At 60.4% G+C, this 17,462-nt stretch overlaps 1 protein-coding gene across 2 annotated transcripts in view; it reads left to right on the forward strand.

Moving 5' to 3' along the window:
- CXXC5 (CXXC finger protein 5) overlaps positions 1 to 17,462 on the forward strand; it is a 36,500-nt gene that overhangs the window by 826 nt on the left and 18,212 nt on the right. The window lies entirely within an intron of this gene.

Genomic DNA, 17,462 nt, shown 5'->3' on the forward strand with positions numbered 1-17,462 from the left:
GGACCCCCACCCCGTGCTGGTGTCCGCGCGTGGGTCGCTCCCGCCTCCCCGGGGTGCGCCGGGCTCCCGCGGCAGTTTGGCTCCGCCACCGGTGCCCGGGCGCGGGGTGGCCGTGGGAGCGGCGCCGCTCGCCATCGCCCAGCCATGTGCGACAACTCACCCAACTTTATCATCTCCCCCGTTCCCAACGAACCCCCCCGCCCCGCTTTGCCGTCAGACAGGATTCCCAAACCCCCTGCTCCCCCCACCCGCGGCGGGGAGGGTACCCCACGTACCCCACGCACCCCGACACCCATCGAGCCACCGCGATCGCGCCGTGGAACATCCCTCGTTCGCACCGGCGTGGGTGCCACCAGCCCCAGAACCACCGCGGGGGCTGTGGATTGTACCCGAATTTGGGAATTACGGCCTCAAACTCCGCCGAACCGCGGCCCCATGCGCCCCACGGAGGTGTGGGGTATTGGTTTTTGGTTTGGTTTTTTTTCCCTTTTATTTTAATTTTATTATTCCTATTTTTTTTTTCCACCGCATCCCGCAGCCGGCAGCGTCCTTCCTGCGGGGCCGGGGCTGCTTCGGGTCGGGTTATTCTTTGCTGGGATGATTGATTGGGGAGAGGAGGATGGGGGGGTGGCATGGGGGGTTAGGGGGTGGGATGGGGATGGGGGGGGTGGGCATCCCACGCACAAACAAAGCTGCGCACACATCCTGCGGTAACGGCCCCGCGTGTGCGCTGACCCGGCCGGGCAACCTTCACCCCCCGCCGCTCCGTGCCGGGGGGGCTGGGGGAGTGATGGGGGATGCCGTGCTGTGGGAGGGCGGGGAGGCCGCGTTTGGGGGGGGCGCGGGGGGATGCCCATCCCGGCTACCTGGGGCGCGGAGCCGGGGCCGGCGGAAGTTTTGTTTCTCTGGAAACGGGCCCTGCTGTGTCAGCGGCCCCTTTGTGCCGCTTTGTCCGCGCCCCCCGGCCCCCAGCCCGGCGGCGGGGCCGCACCTGGGGCTGCGGGGGGACGGGGACCCCTCCGCCCCCCCCCCCCCCCCCCCTCCGCCCCGGCCCCCAGTGCTCCCCGGTCTCCGCTGCTGCCCGCGGGCTGCGCTGCATCCCCCGGCGGGGCCGAGGCGAGGGGGATCGGACGGGAAAGGGGGGGGTGACTCTCCCCGAGGTCCCGCTCAGCGGGAGCGCTGGTAGGCATGGAAACCCTGCTCCGTCCCTCTGTCTGTCCGTCCGTCCTTCGCATTCCCAACGGGAAAAGCTTTGGAGAAACGGCTCCTCCAGCGGCACCCGCGGGGCCGCCGCAGCGCATCCCCATCGGTGGCGGTGTCACCCCAAGTGTCCCCGCGCGGGGTACCCCCGGAGATGCCCCCGGCGCTGCGCCCCCCTCCCCGGTGCCGGTACCGGCGTCGCCCCGTCGCGCTGGCAGATGTCGCGCCCTGACCTCGGGGACGCCGCTTGGGGGGGGGGCTGTGGGAGGGATGGGGGGGGGACACGGTGACGGGACGATGGGGACGGGGACGCGCCGGCGTGTGACAACAAAAGCAAAGTAACAAAGGACCCGCCGGTGCCGCTCAGAAGTTGGTCCCGGCGCCGTTCGGGGCTCGGTGGCCCCGGGGGCAGGGTCGGGGGGGCTGTTTGCCTGGCGGGATGTGCAGGCAGGGGGTGGGGGGGTTGTGCCGGGCGTCACGAACGTCCCCGCGTCCTCCCCCCTGCTTCGGTGGGAAGAGGCAGGAGCCGGCCGGGGCGTCCTTGACATGGATTTTGTGGTGGGGATGCGGGCAGCCGGCGCCGCGCTGCCAGGCATCTGCCCGCACCTCCCCGCGCTCCTGCCCGTGCCTCCTGCCCGTGACACGAGGTGGGTGGGCAGAGGAGAGGAGCTCTGGGTGCTGCACCTCAAAATCCAGCCTGTCCCTCCTCTTTCTCCTCTGTGGCAGAGGTGGATGTCAGGGGAGACGCTGTGGAGGTGTGGGGAGCGTTTTGGGGATCCCCCACCCTGGCGGTCCCTCACCCACCGGCATCCCCTGGTGTCACCAGGGCCGTTCCAGGCAGGTGGCAGCAGTGCAGGTGCTGCTTGTCTGCGACCTGGGGATGCTGCAGGGTTTGGGGGTGACATCCTCTCCCCAAAACTGTCCCCTCTGACAAATCTCCTGTGTGGGGCACTGGAGGGAGGGCAGGGTGCTTGGCCCTCACAGCCAGCACCTGGCACCTCCTGGTGTGTCCATGCAAGGCTTGGCCGAGGCTGGATCCGGCCCCAGCTGGTCCTGGACCCTCCACCTCCCCCAGCAGGGACATTCCTCGGGGTGGCCACAGCGGGTGGCACCGTTCCCCTGCCTCCCTGTTTTGTTTTCCCAAATCCCGGCTGTAGGAACAACCTCTTGATTAAGTGTATTAATAGTTAAACTTTCAGCTCATAGCTTAAACTCACCAGACCACGAAAAGCTCCCTCCTTTACTCATGCTCTGGTGCTCAACTAAAATATTACACTCAAAAGGCTTGGTTTTTTTTTTTTTTCTCCTTTCCCCTTCCTTTTCCCCTGACTCGACTTTGACTCCTGGGAGCATGGGGGGTCTTGTGGGACTCCCAGTTGTCACTGCTGCCCGTTGCAGCCACCTCTCTGCACAGAGCCCAGGCATGGAGCCAGGGGGGGCCAGGTGTCCCCAAAGTGATTGGTGCTCTTGAAACTCATCCAGGCTGGGGAGGAGGATGGGAGCCACTATCCCAGGAAAAGGCTGGCCCTCCACCCAGCTGGGGACATGAGAATGGATGGGCTGTGGTGGCTCGGGAAAGGATGGAGATGCTGGCAGTAGCTGGTGTGTGGCAATAGCTGTTTTCCTGCCAGGCAGGTGATGGGGAAGGAGGAAGGTGGGAGGTTCAACCATGCCAAGTGCAAGGTCTTGCACCTGTGTGGGGACAGCCAGGGGGTGGATGGGCTGGGAGCAGCCCTGTGGAAAATGTCTGGGGGTGCTGGTGGGTGACAGATGGGACGTCAGCCGGCACTGTGTGCTCAGAGCCCAGAAAGCCGAGTGTATCCTGGGCTGCACCACGGGCAGCAGGGTGAGGAGGGGGTGCTCCCTCTGTTCTGCTTTGTGTGACACCCCCCTGGGGCACCACATCCAGCTCTGGGGTCTCCAGCACAGACAGATGTGGGGCCTGTTGGAGCAGGTCCAGAGGATGCCACGGAGATGGTGCAAGGGCTGGAACCCCTCTGCTCTGGACACAGGCTGGGGATGTTCAGCCTGGAGCAGAGAATGCTCCAGGGAGACTACAGCTCCTGCCAGTGCCTAAAGGGGTTTCAAGAGAGCTGGAGAGGGACTTTGGACAAGAGCCCAGAGTGACAGGACAAGGGGTGAGTGTTTTAAACCGTAACAGGTCAGGGTTAACTTGTACATAGGAAAGAAATGTTTTACACTGAGGGTGGGGAGGCCCTGGCACAGGGTGCCCAGAGAAGCTGTGACTGCCCCATCCCTGGAAGTGTCCAAGGGCAGGTTGGACAGGGCTTGGAGCAACCTGAGACAGTGGAAGATGTCCCTGCCCTTGGTAGGGGGTGGAATGAGGTGGACTTTAAGGTCGCTTCCAACCCAAACCAGTCTGGGATTTGGTGCAGGGAGCAGGGGTGTAGGAGGGGCAGGAGGGAAGAGGCAGGTGGGCAAAGGGGTGGCCGGAGGAGGAACCACCTCCAGATGTGGCCAGTGAGAAACGCCAGGCCAGAGTGGAGGAAATGTGAGTTTGCTGCTGCTCAGCAGTGGCTCTGCCGTGGGGATCAGCTCTGCAGCTGCCTTTGCCTTCAGCAGAGGGACATGTCCTGGTGGGGAGGCTGTGGCTCCCTGTCCTGGGGGGCCTGTTGGGGGAGCATCAGTGCATGTGGGTGAGGAGCAGCCTGCATCCCTATCCATGTCCTGTGGCCTTTGGGACACCCATGGGGCTGGAACCCCAGGAGAGCTCCAGGGACAGCAGGCAGCAGAACGGTGTGACCCCAGTGAGTGGCTGAAGGCGACCTGTGGGTCCCTTTGCCTTTGGGAAAGTCCAAAGGGCACATTTACCCTGGCCACGGGCCCTTGGGCACCTGATATATACAGTTGAAAAGCTTTGGGGTCTGTCAACAGCTCAATGCTGGTGGTGTGCCTGCCCTATAGTCTCTCCTTTTGGGGTGCTGAGGGGTGCATCCCTTATATCTTTAGAGTGATTTCATCCCTGCTTGTCTTTTCCCATGGCTTGCAAGCAGGTGGAGTGTGTTGATGGTCCGAGATGACAGCCTGTGCTGCACATGGGTGGCAGCCTGTGATTATGTGGATAAAAGGATTTTTGAGGTCAGGTTTTCCAGTGGCTGCCTTGGTGTCCCTGGTTTCCACCATCCATGGTTATGGCATGGAAACGAGACTGGAATAATGGCTCCCAGGCTGTGGGATCACCTTGGGATGTGTGGGTCTGGCTCGATGTCCTTGTCCTGGAACAGTGTCATTTGTATCAAAGCATTTTCCATTGCCTGAGCTGGGGCATCCTTTGTGCTGGGAGGATGAGGATGCATCACCTCCCCACAGTGATGCTGACAGTGTGGTGGCCCGGGCACGGGAGGATGTGTGACCCTGGAAGTGGTGGCAAAGAATGAAAAAAGAAAAGCTGTTCTCTGATTTTCCAAGCAGGATGTGCTTTTCCATCTCCACCCTCCCAGCTCAGAGAGGTGGGAGCTGGAAAAGGGCTCGGGTTACTGGCCCTGCCCTGTGACAGCCCTGGGATATATTCGGTGGGTGAAGGGTGGGACCTGCCCACGGGGTGAGATGTACCCTGTCATTTCTGGGTCACTTCTGAGATGGGCTTCATCCCCAGGGGCTGATTGTCACCTGGGTGGTGGCAGGGCTGGCAACAGGGCTGGCAGTCCTGGCCTTGTGAGTGACTCCAGTGGGTTCTGGTGGCTGCTGCCACCCATGAAACCCGCAGCTGGCCCTGGCACGTGCTGAGCTCCCTGAGGATGGCCCCTGCTGGAATGAGGATTGGGTTTGTGCTCAGGTCTGATGAGATTGGGCATGTTCCCCTCTGGCCTCCTCTGGTGCTGCTGTCCCTGGTCATTCTTGGTTTGTGGGTGCCTGACTGTCGTTGATGGGTGTTTCGGTTTTGCCTTTGCAAACCTGCCTTGAGTCCATGCCTCTGAAGGGATATCTGGGCAATATCTGTCTCCCCCAGTCTTCCTTGTGGAGTCATTGTCTATGCCCAACCAAACAATGCAGCTCCCTCCACTCAGCCCCCGGGTTGTCTCTTGGTGTCCCCAAGGGTCTTGGTGTCATTGGTTCTCACTTCTTTTTGCCCTTGTGGGCTTTGTGCCTCTTTCTCTCCCTCAGAGATGGGATTTTGGGGTCCAGATCCAAGCCGAGTCTCTCATTTGAACATCCTGAAGGCTGAGACATTCTCACTTGAACATCTCAACCCTGAAGGGTCCCAAGTGTTTGCAGATCCAGGTGCTCTCACCCTGTAAGAGCTCTTATTCCTCTGCACCCACTTGCTGCTCAGAGGCAGCTTCCTGCTCCCCTGCCACTCCTGGATCTGGAGCAGGGCCAGCGAGGACCATTCATGCCCAAGGAGTGATGCCTTGGGAAGGGCAAGCGAGCTGTGCCCACAGATGATGCTTGGAGGCTCTGTGGGATCTTGCTCCGTCTATAGGCTCCTAGAACAGTTTGGGCAGGCAGGAACCTTAAAGATCATCCAGTTACAACCCCTGCTATGGGCAGGGACACCTTCCACTATCCCGGGGTGCTCCAAGCCCTGTCCAACCTGGCCTTGGACACTGCCAGGGATGGGGCAGCCACAGCTTCTCTGGGCACCCTGCACCAGGGCCTCCCCACCCTCACAGGGAAGCATTTCTTCCTAATATCCAATCCCAAACTTTCCTCTTTCAGTTTAAAACCCTCACCCCTTGTCCTATCATGACAGACCCTAGTGAAAAGTCTCTCTCTGACTTTCCCGTAAGCCCCTGTAAAATGTTGGAATGTTTTTCAGCAGGGCCAGGCCTTGCCTGGGCCATGGGGAGGTGGCAGTGGCTGGTGGCCAGGCCATGGCAGCACGTTGGGTTATCCTTCCCCACCTTTCCCTTGTGCCTGTGCTGGGATCACAGCAGGGAGGCAGATCCCAGCACCCATCACTCCTGGGGTGCCCTGTGCCCCGCTGCCAGCCGGGGACTTTTCCCCCAGTTCCCGCAGCGGGCTGGAGCGGTGGCCGGCCGAGGATCGCTGCCTGGGAGCGCTCCTCTTGCCCTCTGCTTTACCTTCTGCATCTCACTAATCTGATGACCGGAGGTATGCGAAGCATTTCAAATATGGCCTCGTTAGCTGGCTCCGGACAGAGCACGCAAGAGCCGTTTCTTCACACTCTTATTCCAGCCGGCTGTTGCCGTTCCCTCCTCCCACGGGCATCCCGCTGCTGTTTGCCCCGTTCTGGCTGGGATCGGCACAGCCGGCTGAGCCCATCCTGCCTGTCTGGGGAATGAATGTGTCCCGCTGGCCACAGGGTGGGTGTTGGGTTCTTGAACAATTTGGGAGCATCACTGGTGCGTGGGCAAGCGTGTGCCAAGGATTGGGGTGTCCCCTCTGCCCACAGCCTTGGCAGGTGCCCAATGTTCTCACAGTGGACCCAGTGCCCTCCAGGACCTGGAGGGGATCCCATGGCACACGTGACAGTGGTCGTGGGGAATCTCAGGGAATCTGAAAGGCATCAGGGTGGGAGATGTGGGATGGTGGGTGCTGGCTGGACACCGAACTGTGAGTGCCAGGCTGGGCTGTCCCTCCCCACCTTTCCCTCCTGCATCTGTGGGAAGTACCCGGTGTAGGGAGTGGACTTGGAGGGGTGCAGTGTGAATATGGGCGCAGGGGAGGGGGGACCCTGGTATCCCCAGGGGATGGGTGCTGTCCAAGGGGACTGCAGCCCATCTCTGTCTGGCTCTCCAGGGTGGTCCTTGCAGGGGTGCCATGGCACCCATCTCGGGGTCCCATACCTTTGTCCCTGGGATGGCAAGCGGAGCACCCTATCCCTCTCTGTCCATCCGTGTCTGTCTGTGTGTCCCCATTCCCTCCGTGCCCTGGATTGGCACAACGTGCTGCCCGCTGGAATGGGCTCCATTGCCGCCCGTGCTGCTGGGCTTCTGCCTGCTCCCAGTGCCAGCACTGCTGGGGACCCTCCACTCTTGATGTCCCTAGTGTCCCCTGCCTCACCACAGTGACAGCGTGAGCCTGGCACCCTCTCCCCGTTCCGCTATTTAAAGCTGGGGCTGGGGGGAGAAAAATAAACGCGGAGCATGAAGATGGTGATGGTGGCTCTGGCCGCCCTCGGGGACAGCTGGCCCCGTGTCGGCATCCCCGGGGAGGGGATGCCATGGCCTGGCACAGCCGGGCACAGGGCTGCGAGCTGGGCGCCAGGCGTTTGCGCTTTAATGCATCAGGACAGCTTGCAAATTCCAGGCTGGCGCGGCGAGGTGCCGGCCGCGGCGGAGCGTGCGCGGTGTCGCGGCGAGGGCCGCGCTGCCATTCCCGGTTAGCCCGCTCGCCCAGCGCCGCCGGGGTGCGAGGCGCTCGGGGGCCCGGGCAGGGCAGGGCTGCGGGCAGCCCCCGCCTCCCACCGAGCCGGGGGGATCTGCGCAGCCCCCGCCGCAGCAGAGCTGGGGGGCAGCCCCGGTGTGAGGGGGACACAGCGGGAGGTTGGCGTGGAAAGGGCGGATTTGTAGGGAGCTCTGTCTCCCTTATCTGCAGGGACCCTGTCTCGCCATCTGCAGGGATCTCTGTTGCTCCTGTCCCCTACTTCTGCAGGGACCTCTGTCCCCTCCGTCCCTCTGCTGTCTGCAAGACCCTTGTGCCGCCCTCCTTTCTGCAAGGATCTCTGACCTCTCCTCCTGCAGGGACCCCTCTCCTCTGTCCCCCTGAATCTGCCAGGGCCCCTGTCCCCTCCTTCTGTCACCCTTGCCCCCTGTCCCCTTCCACAGAGCCCCCTGTTACCTCATCAATAGGGACCCCTGTCCCCACTTCTTTAGGGACTCCTGTGCCCCCATCTTCGAAGCCCCATGTTCCCTCCCACTTTCAGGCTTCCCTGTCCCCCTGTTCTGCTGAGAACCCTGTCCCTTCATCTTCAAAGCTCTGTGTCCCTTCATCGTCAGGGACTCCTGTCCCCCCATATGCAGATCCCCTGTTGCCCTTCTCTGTAGAGCCTTCCACGCACAAAGCCCCCTGCTCCCCCTGCCCTCCTTCTGCAGAGCCCTGTGTCCCCCCGTCCACAGGGATGCCAGCACCCCCACATCCACGGGAACTCTTGTCCCCACATCTGCAGCCCCCTAATCCTCCCATCTGCAGGTCCGGGGTGATTCCCAGTCCTGCCCCACCAGGGATGACCTGGAGGGGTTGTTCAGGGGCAGCTGGTGCCATCTGAGTCCCCGGGAGAGGGGGTGACCTTTCATCTCTACACACGGGGAAACTGAGGCAGGGAATGGCACTGAATCCTCTCTATGAAGTGGTTTCTCATCCTTTCCCCGAATATTTTCCCCAAATCCAAGCCTGTCAGTGGAGCTGAGATCCCCAGGCTTTCCCCCTATCTCCCCACTGCCTTGTGATCTCCCTCCCCCCACCACATTCAGATTCCTTAAATAAAAAGAGCCTTTAAAAACATGCCTTGCCACCTCGTTGGGAAAAACTGCAGTCACCTGGAGTGCTAATCCCGAGGCACCCTGGGGCTATGGGTGCTCCCTGGACTCGCTCCCTCGAGGCTGGCAGAGGAGGGGGCCCTTTGCTTTGAGAAGGCGTTGGGGGATTAGTGGGAGGATTGGTAAATCTGACCCCAGGTAAAGATTAAGACCCCAAAAAAAAAAAAAGGAAAATCGTTGTGTTTTTTTTCCGTGCCTGATGCACCATGAAGATTAAACTGGGATGAGTCTGTGCGGCAGCCAGTTCGATTAGGGGTGAGGGACAGCAGGGACGGATGTGAGGATGGAGCAGGGATGGGGGCTGTGTCTGGGGGTCTGGAGATGCCAAAGCTGGGGGGGAAATGCGAACCTGGGAGAATGGGGGAACTGGGGGGCCTGTGGCCATTCCCTGGGGGTCCCCAGGCTGCCTGTGGTTGGTGCTTTGGGGAACAACCATATCCATAACTACTGCCAGCCTAATCCTGGGAATAGCTGGCACTGGGCTGTGTGGGGGCAGCTTCAGGAGCTCATCCCAAAGGCTGATAACTCAACGGATAGGGCTGGAAAGCACCCTGGCAGTGGGGAATAAGTCCCCCACAGTCAGCAGCTGCCTCCATTAGAGGTTGGATGTGCTCTCATCTGAGCCAATGTCCCTGGTCTGCATCCCACAAACCATCCCACCATACAGCCACCTCCAAGGATAACCAGGGACCTCGTGCCTAATACTCCTTACCTTTGTCCAGGCCCCTCACCCTCCATGGCTCAGGGGCCAGGGATACTCCCAGCAGAGCCCCAGGAATCTTGTCTATCTCGCTCCCATGGGAAATGATGGGAAAGGGGACAAGGAGCTCCCTGCGGAGTGGGGGACATGTCCCTTCCCACAGCCAGGGTGTTGAGAAGGGACTGGCTTCCCTGCCGTGCTGCTCCTGTGTCCTTTTGGTGATGGAGGGGTGAAAGGAATTGGGGAAACCCCCTCAGGGCTGTCTGGCCATTCTGAAGGACCATGTGACCAGTATGTGTACTGGGAGGAAACTGGAGTGGCTGTCCTTGGGGTGGACCATGGAATGGCTGACCCCTCCACTGGGGTAAGGCTTTTTGGGGGGCTGAGCACTGGCTTGGGCGTCAAGCACTGGTTTGAGGGTTTGCTGTTTTGGGGGGTTGAGCACCAGCATGAGAGTCAAACAGCATTTTAGGAGACTGAACCAGCTTGGGGCTCAACCACAGTTTTGGGGGCCTGAACCCCAATTTGGGGTCTGGGCAGCAGCTCAGTGGCTGAACACTGGTTCAGGGGGCTAAGCACTGTCTTGAGGGTCAGGCACTGTTTTGGGGGGCTGAGCACCCTCTCGGGGGTGAAGCAACTGTCTGGTGTGTTCAGCACCCACTCGGGTTCAGCGCTGGCTTGGGGGGATGAGCACTGGCCTGGGAGCTGAGCACTGTTTTGGGAAGCTGAGAGCCAGTTTGGCCACCAAGCACCAGTTTGGGTGGCCGAGCACTATTTCAGGGGGCTGAGTACCGGCTCAGAGTTTGAGCAGTGGTTTGGGGGTGGTTTAAGCACTGTTCTGGGGCTGAGCCCCAGTTTGAGGGGCTGGATCCTTCCTGGGAGGGCTGGGGGGGCACCTCACTGAGGGTGTGCTCCTGTCTCACGTCCCATACTGGAGTCTGGCAGTGCCAGGGCGGGGGGTTCTTCCTGCTCTGTCTTTGCTCCCTGTCCTCAGCACGGAGTGGCCTCTGGATGGGAAGTATCAGGAAAAGCTGGCTCTAGGTCCCCTTGCTGCACCAAGGGTGTGGGCCCATCCCAGCCCTTCCCTGCCTCAGTTTCCCTCCTGCAGTGGAAGCAGAGCATCCCCCTTCCTCTGCAGGGCTCTCCCTGCTGCCTCCTGCCCACAGTGTTCCAGCTGCTCTCCCACTGGGCTGCCATGGGCATCCCTGCCCAGACAGGTAGGGATGGGAAGGGTCATCTCATCCCCACGTCCAGGGGCTGGGTGCTGGTACCCTGGGCAATGCTGGGGTACCAGGAGCATCCCTGAGTGTTCCTCTGGGAACTCAGGTGTGGTGGGTGTCCTGGCAAACCCTCACCCAGCCAACTCTGTACTGGAGCCTCAGCCTGCTCTCCCAAAGGTCCTGGCAAACAGAAACTGAATCTTGCCTGGGGCAGGGTGGCCCTCAAACTGGTGCCAGTGTGTGTGAGGAAGGGTGTGTGTGGGTGCAGGGGTGCCATCCCCTGCCAGCTGAGCTGCTGCCATCGGAGTGGGGAGAAACACGGTCCCCTTTCCAGGGGTCTGCAGCTCTGGGGAGTTGAACAGGAGCCCAAGATGTCTCCATCCATGGGGCAAGGAGGGCATATGCCCACTCTGTGCTTTGCAGGTCACCTTGAACCCTGCTGGCCCTGGCTGGCCTGGGGACCCATCTGACACCCTGCCCATGCCTGGGCCAGCAGCAGCTGCACCATCCCCTCTGCTCCAGGTGAGGCCAGAGGATGGGACAGGGCTTTTTCCTGGATTCAGGGCTGTGCTGTGTTCCAGGGCTTGTTCCTTGTGCCAGCACTTCCTCTGGAAGCACCTTTGGGCTCCTTTCTTCCAGGGGTGTGCAGCCCTCCCCCTCCTTGGATGCTCCTCTCCTCCCGATGGGTGGGGGACAGATCCAGATCAGGAGGAAGATGTCTGTGGCTCCATGCCCAGGGTCTGCATCACCCCAATAGGGTCATGCCAGTGCCGTGGCCCCCCCAGCCTTCCCAGGATGTGTTGATACTGGGAGCTGGTCGGGGTGTGACGATGGCAGAAGGTCTCCTCATAGGAGAGGGACACCCCTGGGGACACTGGTCTCTCCCAGGTCCCATCCTGGGGGACAAAATCATGCTCCTCCATCCCCTGGCTGGCTTTGCCCTGGGATGCTATTCTTGGTTGCACCCCCAGCTGCTTCCCAAAGCTCTCCTGGGGGATGACCATGGGGTGAGGGGTGAAGGGTCTCCCTGTGTCCATCCCAGATCTGCCCAGGAACCCCATCCCAGAGCTGGAGTCAGTGCCCTGTAGTGGGGAGTAACTCCTGAGTCCCTCGGGAGCAGATGCACCACACCCAGCCTTACTGCCCCTGAGCACCCGCCATCATTTATTGGGTGGAAATGCGGAGGAACTTGGAAATTCAGGGCTGGAGAAAGGCCTGGGGGTGCTGGGGGCTGGGAAGGGATACAGTGCCCTAGGCCAGGATGACGTATCCTGGGTGATGCCGGGATGCTGAGAGCATCCCTCTGAGTATTTGCCCGGGAATGCGGCCATAGGTGTGCGGGGGGGGGGGAGGGGGGCTGGGTGCTCCAAAACACACAAACCCCCTGTGCCCTCAAGGCTGAGACTGCCACAAACTCATCTCAAGGGTGAAAATAGCTGTGGGGCGAGAAGGGTGCTTGGCCACATCCCTGCGCAGCTTTGCTTCAGCCACATCCTGTCAGGGGCGGGGGGATGCCTCGCTCTGGAGGGACCCTCCGGTGGGCTTTGTGCCGGAGGGGGCCGCGTCGTGTCGGAAATCACGTGGCTCTGGGGCTTGGGGCTTTACGGGAAGCGAGGGTTGAGGCGAGGGGCAGCTCCCATCCCCCCGGGATGCCTTGGCCGAGGTTCAGCTCCGATCGGGCCCCCAAAGCAGCTGCCCCGTGGCGGCGGCGGCCGCTTCCCGGCAGGCGAGGGGTGACGGGGGGGGGGGACGAGGAGCCGCCATCGCTCCCCGGAGCAGATGGTCCCTCGGCAGCAAAGCTGCCCCTTCCGCATCGATTACCCGGGCCGGCCGTTTAACGATCGCTTTCCGGGGTTAATTAAACTCTCCTCGCCGAGGGCGGCTGTGCGGCGGGGCCCTACCTGCCTGCAGCCCTGATGCACCCCCGAAACGGGGGGGACGAGCCTGTGGCTGGAGCTGGGGTTTGCTTCCAAGCCAAACCTTGATATCCATCCTGGAGCGCAGCGGCTGTGCCAGGGGCATCGCCGCCAGCGCGGCTGCGCCTCTCCCCGGGGCACCCGGAGCAAGGTCAGCTGCCGAGTGTGGTTCTATCGCACTTTCCAGGCAGCATGGGATGCTGGAGCAGAGGCTGCCCGGTGTTTTCCCCTGACCGCTGTTTTTTTTGGGAGCGATCCCCACTACCTCGCTCCGTGGGGCTTGGTCTGCGCCCACCCATGTCTCTATTCACAATGATTTTGGAGGAAGGCGTCGAGAGCTCGGGGCAGACGGTGGCTCCGGAGCAGCACGGGTTGCAGAGCGGGTCGCAGCCTTGGGATTGTCAGGAGTTGCTGCTTTTTGCATATCTAAATGTGCCCTTTCAGCCGACGCTCTCGGTCGAAACTGCCATCTTTTGCCTCATTGTCAGCCTCGCCGAGGTTACGCATCGTTTGCTGACTCACAGCCTCCTGCTCTAATTACTCGTTCAACTCCCTCCCTGGAGCCACCCGGCCAGTCCCGGCACATCCCTTCCCGCTGCTGTACCGCCGGCCGGAGGGCTGGAGCCGGAGCATCCACGCAGACCGCCCCCCGCACCCGTCCCTGCCCGCGGGCATCGCTCCGCGGCTCCGGGGGCAGCTGAAAGCTGCTGCACTCGTCCTTTGCTCCAGCATCCCACTGCTCGCACCCCTGGGATGGTTTTGGGGTGCAGTCGGGGACTGCAGCTGGGCCATCCATGCAACCCCCACTCCCTGCACCCATCCCTGCCCGTGGGCATCGCTGCGAGTCTCCAAGAGCTTTTCTCCTGGTTGCCTGCTCCAGCTTCCCATGCCCACCCCCTCCCAAAACCCCCCCCATGATGGTTTTGGGGTGCAGCCGGAGGTTGGTGGGGGCTGTCAGGGCAAACACACGGCGCAGCCGGCCCATTATGCAGGAGCCATGCCTGGGGGGCTCCGGGCTGGCGGCCCCACCGGGCATCCCCCAGGCATCGCCCCGCTGAGGGATGCTCGCTCCCACGCACCCTCCGAGCTTCCCAGGAGCATCCCGGGTGCGCGGCCCCCCCCGGGGCCAGCGGAGCCCGGCCCCCCCTGGGTGGCAGCGCCGGCTGGGACCAGCGGCGCGCTAAAGCCGTAAGCTGAGCCTCTTTGATCCCCGTCCGATATGATCAGCCGCCGGCAAGCTCTGAGCCGGGCCCAGCGTGAATTCCAGCGTCGCGGAGATTCGAACAGACGCCACAATTACCGACGGGATCGGGCTGATCCCGCTCTTGGCCTGCTGCTCCACACTGGCTCGGGTCCTGTCTGCCAGGAACAGGGAAAGCACCAGCTCTGACCTTTCTAATATAATTATTATTTTTGTTATCACCATCATCATCATCATCAACACCAAGCTATGCCCCATCCCAGGCTTGCCATCACTGTCATGCCAGTGCGAAGAGCCTGCTTTCCCCTCCAGCATCTCCCTTCTCAGATCCTTACACCTTCCAAGGAGAGGGGACCCAAACTCACCCATCCCATCAAGCCAGATGGATGCAGGGGCTCAATTTAGTTTTAATTAACTCGATTTTTTATCTCCCCCTGGTTTTGATCGGTAATATCGAGGCAGAAACAACATCCCTGCAAATCCATCTTGCTAAGGGAGGTGAAACCAAGCCGGGTAATCCGGTGGTAAGGACAGCGCTCCGACGGGTAATGCAGTCTCGCTTGCCTTGGAAGAGGAGATATTTTATATATTTATATATCAAGGAAAAAAAGAGCCGTGTGTGTGTTTGCACAGGCTTCTGCCTGTCACAGAATGGTCCAACCACGCATCTTATCTCGTAAAGCCATATTTTGGCCCTTTTTTCCCCCCCAAGGAAGTGAATTTTAAGCGCCAGGAGACAGTGATGGTTTCTTTGGAGCTGTTAGGATCTGCCATGTACAATAAATCTGTCTTAGTTTGTGGATTATTGGCCCAATAGACCGTAACAGCTCTGTCAGCCTCTCCTGGCGCGCTGTGTCCGGCAAGCTCAGCCTTTGGTGGGTTTTCCTGGTTTTTTTATTATTTTTCAGCAGGAATTTGCTAAGGATTTTTCTGTGCCATGTGCGTGTACAGCAGCTGATAGGGAATTCACAGGAGCTCAGTAACGTTCTTAGGTTTTGGGATTTTTTTTTTTTTTTTTTGCTTTTTTAAAATACTTCCCCTCTGGAAAAACCCAAAGGCACAAAGTCCAAACCCCCAAAACAGGATGAAGAGCAGGGCAGAGCCTTCCCTGCCAGAGTGCATCCAGCCAGGGCTGCCTCCCCAAAACTTGTGCTGGTTGAGAATGGGGTTTTACTGAATAGGGTTTTACTGCTTTCCAGTAGGATTTTCCCTGGATGGCCCCGCTCCTGCTGGCCGTTGTTTCCAGTCCACTGTGCTTGATCCAAGCCCGGAAAAACAGGATTTCCCAGGGATGGCGTGGGATGGTGTGCTGGCCCCTCCAGCCTTACTGGGCTGAGTAGTACATGCTCCTCTCACCCTCAGCCTGAATTTGAGGGGGTCTGAACTCCCAGAGTGGGGGGGATCTGCAGTTGCTCCTGCCCCAGTGACAGGCCCCCCCTGCTCCTGCTGCTCAGCGCAGCCCCGGGTGATGATGTGGGGTGAGATGTGGGGTGCGGGGTAGGGTGAGATGTGGGGGTGCACAGTGATGATGGGGTGAGCACCGAAGGAGGGACCAGAGTGGGATGCAGCTGTGGGGCACAGGTTGCAGGTGCAGGCAGGGAGGTGTGGGTGCCAGGCTGGTGGCATGGCCTGGGGGGATTGGATGTGCTGTAGGGTTGGGGGACACACACGTCCACCTTTGTCCTCGAGGCGAGCAGGAGGAGGCGTGTGGGATTTGGGGTGGGGAGAGAGCAGGCTGAGCACTTGGCGCCGTCTGGGACGGGGCTGGTGGGCGGCCCCCGCTGTGCCAGGGACGGCGGGCGGTGCCGCGGGGGGCTGCCAGCCGGGGATGCCTGTAAGTCCCCCCGGGCGCTGTGCTGGGGGAGCTGCTCTGGTCCCAGCAGCTCCATAAGCCCATTAAGAGCTCAGGGAGCCTTACACCTTGGGGGGCTGCAGCAGGGACTTGCACTGCTTCAGCTTAAACCCCTTGAGCTGAAGCGGGAGTGCTGCTGCGGGGACACGAGGATGCCCGTGGCCATCGTCTGGAGACACCCATCCTGAATCCCCAGCGTGGGTGCCGGCGGCTTCCCTTGGGATACGGAGGGCTGCAGCCCTGGCACCAGGATTTGGCTTTGTTGCATTGTTCAAATGCATCATCAGGGTGAAAAAGTACATTTTTTGTCTGAAAAATCCTCAGAGGAGGATGTTCCCCCTCCGGGTGCTGTCGTTCAGCATCATGGTGTGCAGGAGAAAAGTACAGGTAGGTCCATCTGGGATGAGGATGGGGAAGCCACACTGGTTGAGGGGAACCTGGTCAGGAATTGCTTGGGAATTTTTCTACCCTTAACCTAGATGTACCGTATGTCAAAAGTGCCAGGAGCTATGATAGTAGGAAACCCCCTTCCCCCCCTCAGAGAGGTCTTTGTGAAGCTCATGGGATGAAAACAGCTTTGTCAGAACACTGAGGGAGATGTTGTGGACAGTCCCTAAAATTCCAGCGGCTCATTCCAGACCCAAGGATGGGTTTCTTTTTGTTGAATCCACTACCTACAAGTCCATACCCACTGGTGCTCCAGCTTGTTGAGGGATGGATCCTGTGGGCACTCCCTGACTCAGCTCATCCCAAGCCCCTGCTCATCCCCCAGCCTTGCTTGGGCTTATCCTCCATGGATCACGCCACTGAGGGCAAGGTGTAGGACCCTCTGGCATGGGGAAGAGGGAGGAGGGATGGGACGGAGGAGGCTGGGGAAGCAGCAAGTGGAGGAGGATGTCCGTCATGGAAGCTGAGAGCAGGCAGTGGGAACCCATTGGGTTGGGAGCTCTGTGCTCTGGAACTTCCCTCCCCTGCCTGGAGCTTGCCAGGCCTGTGGGAAGACCCATCCAGAAATGGGGATATGGATATTGGCTTTCAGAAGAGATGAAAACCCTGATGGGGTCAAACCCTTCCCTGGTGAGGGAAGATGGTTCTCTTGCAAGGGGGGTCACCAATCTGGCAGGCAGGTCCTGAGGGCAGGCTGGGACTCCTGAACCCACCCCGGGCTTGCTGGAGAATGGATGGGCCACCACATGTCAGGCATCAACTACATCCAACTTGCTCCTTGTCATTCCAGCTTGCCACCTGGGAAGTGAGGGAAGGAAGCATTGACATCTAGCTCCAGTTTGAGTGTAGCCCCTCAGAGCTTGGGGCCAGGAAGGAGCAGTGAGCCCAGACAGATGCTCACACCCTGCTATCAGTCCCCTCAGAGCACATCTCCAGTGCGGTAAGTTCTTTCCAGCTCCCACCAAGCAGTGTTTCCTTCATGCTTCAGCTTCCCCAGGCTCAGTCTTGTGGCCCTTCCCTATCTTCCTCAGTGTTGTGACAGCTTGTGCATGGGTTTTTCCGTGGTTGCTCTCCTTACAATCATAGAGTGAACCTCTCTGTTTCTTACTGTGAGTCCTGCAGCTCTTTCAGCTGAGGGTCCCTCCCATCCTGACCCATGCTGTGGCTGGTGGTGGTGATGGTGAGCCCTTCCTCCTTCCCAGGACTTCAGCTCTGCTTTCCAGCTGTCCTGGGGTTGGTTCTTTAAGATCTGCCAGCTTCCCCCACCTCACTTGTGCTTTTTAAAAATTGCCATAGAATCAGAAAATACTTTGAGTTGGAAAAGACTAATTAAAGACTATCTTGTTCCACCCCTTGCCATGGGTAGGGACACCTTCCACCAGACCAGGATGCTCCAAGCCCTGTCCAACCTGGCCTTGAACACTTCCAGGGATGGGGCAGCCACAGCTTCTCTGGACACCCTG

Source organism: Corvus hawaiiensis, chromosome 15, assembly GCF_020740725.1.
Source record: "Corvus hawaiiensis isolate bCorHaw1 chromosome 15, bCorHaw1.pri.cur, whole genome shotgun sequence".
Taxonomy (NCBI): domain Eukaryota; kingdom Metazoa; phylum Chordata; class Aves; order Passeriformes; family Corvidae; genus Corvus; species Corvus hawaiiensis.